Source organism: Malania oleifera, chromosome 6 (genome assembly GCF_029873635.1).
Source record: "Malania oleifera isolate guangnan ecotype guangnan chromosome 6, ASM2987363v1, whole genome shotgun sequence".
NCBI lineage: Eukaryota > Viridiplantae > Streptophyta > Magnoliopsida > Santalales > Ximeniaceae > Malania > Malania oleifera.
The window spans coordinates 99,812,195-99,816,990 of NC_080422.1; positions in this window are offsets into that span (position 1 = coordinate 99,812,195).

The window sequence follows — 4,796 nt, forward strand, 5'->3', positions numbered from 1 at the left end:
GTTTCTGTTTCTGTATATATGTATAACTGTGAAAATTTTTCTGGATGGATAACTGTAATCATGAATTAACCCCGCATGATCGGGTTGTGCGGCCCGTGGGCTGGACTTAACCATGGCTGGCCTACTAGGTTAGGTCAAACTATAACTCGTCTATAGTACGATTGGCCTGCTCAACCTAGTCTGGACTGCTAGGGAGTTCCTCTACTCTTCACTGAGGCATAATCGATTGCCATCACCACACTCTATCTGAGATGTGTGGTTGCACTATCTATATTGTATTAGCTACGATACCGTGCTCTGTGCTCTGTTCTAGTCCATCAGGGTTTTGATTCTATATAGTACTATTTCTATATATATTACTGTTTTACCATGATTTTGTATAAAATGAAATATCATGATTCTGTAATAACTTAAATACTATGATTCTATAAAAATTGTACTATCATAATAACTGTATATCATGATTTTGTAAAAGCTATAATATCCTATACTAAAACTAGTATTTATTATGCCACACAATTTGAGTAATGCTCATAATACTATGTTCTGTATAGGAAAACTGTATTTTATTATTGTATGGAAAAATTATATTTCTTGTTGTATGAAAATAATATATCATTTATATAGGATTTTTCATGCAACCCAAATTTCTGAATTTCCCCGAATATGCCTATCATTTGAAAAATCATAATTTTCCTGCCTATAATTTCATATCTTGCAATAACCAAAAAATCATATACTAATATCTCATAATCTTATACTTTACTTTACTCAATAAAATTACCAAAATTAACTGGCATAACTTATTTCCCTTACCTGATTTCCTAAGGAAACGCTCGTAGGGATCCCAAATCAGCGCCTGCGATGGTTGCACAAAACCCTGTATTCTATAAATCCTACTTTATCAGTTCAACCCTAGAATGCCTAACATTCTAACATTCCCAAGTCCACACAAATCAAATAACTAATTAATCTTAAAAACAACTCCCTTACCCTAGTTTTGGAGTAGTGCGTGGGATTCTCAAAATCCAAATATGCCCCAATTAAATTGACTAGGTTTGCCACTAGGCCTTGGATACGGAGTCTGATCATCAATTTGGGGTTTTTGGAGTGAGAAAATGAGGAGAGAGAGAGAGAGAGAGAGAGAGAGAGAGAGAGAGAGTCTTCGTAGCCTAGAGAGAGGAGAGAAAGAGTTTCAAAATTTCCTTTAAAAAATAACTTGCAGCCTATATATAGTGTTTTGTCCCAGAGCAAAATCGTCGATGGTTTTCTTAGGGGTCTATAAAATCATCAACGGTTTTGGTCTTTAACCTAACTGTTATTAACTATTTTACCTTTTCCCCGACCGAAGTAACTCGAAACCATTGACGATTTTTCTGAGTTCCCACAAAACCATCAACGGTTTGGTCTTTACCAAACCAAATTCGTCTTTTCCATAATTATTTTATTAATTATGTTTCCCGAGTCTCTACAGTTTTACTATGAATCTCTCACAAAATTTTTGAGTCTGCTCTGATACCAATTGAAAAGTAAGGTGTACTCCCAAGAGAGAGGTGAATTGGGTTTTAAATCGTTTACAGAAACCTAGATTAAAGAAAGTGCATTGATTGATCAACACCAAAGCTCATTAACAAATTAATTGGTTGCATATTTCATGTTACATATTTAACATCAATATTTGAGTTATGGAAACTTGGTTGAATTTTCTATTGTGTTTCATATTTAAGAAATCAAGTCTTCCTTATTTGTAAAGGTTATTCATCATTTATATATTTAAGCTCAAATCGAAATTTGAATATTGGAAGCATTGCTGAAATTGTTGTATCGTTTCATATTATGAAAGCTTTTATTGATTAATTAGATTGAGTTGTTGGATGTACTAAGGAACTTGCAAAGTATTCAAATTAGTATTCTCATTCATAAAGATTCAATCTTGAATTAATTATCCGCTGTATCTGTGATTGTGGAATTGCTGAATCCAAAAAGGGTTAAGAAAGAATTAATTAAAAAGGGTATAAATTTTTTTTAAAAACCCAATTCACCCCCCTCTTGGGAGTATACCTTCCTTTTCAGTTGGTATCAGAGCGGTGTTGTAGTAAATTGTAGAGACCCGAACTAAGAAAATAAGGAAATTAAATAAGAAAAGCAACGGGAGATCTTCAGTAGGCTTCGTCGACGAGAACATGTCAACGAACTCCATGTTCTCATCGACGAAGGCCCATATGAGGTTCATCACTGAAATTCAGAGCTTCGTGGACAAAGAGATCCAGAACATTCAAAAAATATCAGGCTTAGGGTTCGTCGATAAGGCCCTTACTTCATTGATGAACAACCTTGTGTGGCTTGTCGACGAAGGCTCCATTCGTCGACGAATTTGATTGGGTCAAGGGGTCTCTAAATAGAAATTATGTTTGCTTCTTCATTAAGAAACATAATTTCTCTCTCTCTTTCTCTCTCTCTAACCCACTCTCACGCTCTCTCTCTCTCTATGATTTCTCACCGCTTGTTGACAGATTTGAGAAACGAAAGTTACTACGAGGATCTAGGAGAGATTCTCTACAAGTCTAGCGAAGCAGATTTTTGATTTGAGCATTTTGGTGGTTACTCCAAAATTACGATAAGTAGGTTTTTAAGGCTTTATGGTTGTTGTGAACTATAGAAAGGCTTAGGAATGATTAATAGTTGCTGATCCAGAGTTTATATTGATTTATTTGGGGAAATTGTGGTTTCAAAATTTTGAACTGCAAATGTCGTAGGGTGTGGAGTTTGGGATTTTCAGGGAGTTTTCTTGTAAGCCAGGTAAGGGGATTTGTCTTACATCAATTATTTTGAAATCTAAACCGGTTAAACTGTATTTTATGATTTCAGGAAAATTAGGGTTTTGGGGTATGGTCTCCATTATTCTTTAAACTTATATATTCTTATTATATTAAAAGTTGGAGATGCTTGAAACCTTTTTTTATGTAAATTGTAGTCTTACAAACCGTTTTTATATTATAGCATATTTAATCAAGTGGGTGTGACATAAGATGGTTAAAGTTAATGAACTAAATTTGTGGAATATTTGGTATGAAATATAGGAACTGGAGTTCCAAATTATTTTTAGGGAATTGTGAAAAACGAGATACCGGTTTAAGATCGAGGACTATGTGTGCCTGTTAAAGCTGATGAATGAATGAGTTTGTGAAAAATAGTGGAATTGCTTAAATGTTTTATGGAATGAAAACAGGTTACTGCTTTCGTTATAAATTATATACATGATGTATGAATCACCTAAGGAATTGGTTACTATGGAAGCACATTACCATTGCTAGTGGGTGATACAGTGTAACCACGCCTTATCGGTAAGGGTGGGTATCTGAAAAGTTGATTGGTCACTGGCTCTGGTGTTTGATCCAGGGTGGGATATAACCAAGGCGGACTTGTAACATTGAAATGATTAGACTGGTGGGCCACCAGAGCTAGATCGGGTCTACGGACTGCACAACCCGTACCATGGGGGAAGTAAATGGTGTTTATGTGGTGTTCCTAAGCAGGGATGCATATATATGATTTAAAAATAAAATGGGTGAAGTTACAATTTTGAGTATCGAACTGAGGGATTTTATAGTGTATGGGTCTGTATCTTACCCCAACTTCTAGAACTCTCGCTTATAATGTGCTACACTATCTTTTACAGGAATTATATATATATATCTTCTATATTACAAGATTGGGAATGTTTTAACTACGTAATTCATTTCAATTAAACTTACTATTTTTTTTTATTGGAATAAACTCATGTAGTCACACACTGATGTATTTTGATCCACCTCACTGAGAAGTGTCTCACCCCAATATACAAATCTTATTTCAGGTCCTGCAAGAAACCGGACTTAGCGTTCTAGTGGGTTCTGGAGCGTAGTGTTTTATGAGTTTTGTAAGTACTCGTGTAAGTACAAGACTATGGTTAGGTTATCTTTTTGGGATTGTAATAGAAACATTGGAAGTATTTATGCAATAGTATTGACTTAGAACTTTGGTATGGTATTTTGAAAACAAAACTTTTCTGCTGCTTTATTGTATGTTTTATGGATAGAATAACCGTGAACCCTTTGGGATTGAGCCCTCTTATTTATGGTATCAGAGAGTATTTTTATTTTATTTTATGTTTTCTAACACTTCGGGCCCATGTGGCGGGTCAGGGCATTACAGTTGGTATCAGAGCTAACCAAATTTTTAGGTCTTGTAGACTTGGTTAGACGAGGTTAGGAGGTCATACCAGAGTATAGGAAGATAGAAACATGTAGAATAGGAATTTTAGGTTTTGCTTCGTAAGCCTGGAGAGAAAAATTCATTGGCAGACTTTTGTGTTTTTCTAGATCAATCAACGGGTTCAGAAAATCACGGCAATCCATTAACGGTTTTGTTTCCGAGTGGAGGGGCAGAACTTGAATTAGAATTAGAGTATTAAGTTGGTAGAGTATGTCGTTATTAGGGATGATAAGTTATTTAAGTAAGTCTTAGGGTATTGTAGTTGTAGCAGATACGTAAGGTACTAAGATTCTAAATAAATTTCTTATTTGTCTCTTCAGGATGGAGTCTAGGGATAATACTACCAACACTAGGGGCAGTAGCAGAGAGGGACATGCCTATGAGGGTGGCAGTGACTCTATAGTAGCGTTCTGAGACTTTGATCAGTAGTTTATGGTAGAGGTTACGTGGAATTCTAGGAGGTAGGACCGTCCCTCAACTGAGTTGGGAGGTTCTATTGATCAGTTTACTATACTGAAGTCTCCACCTTTGCAGGGAGTACA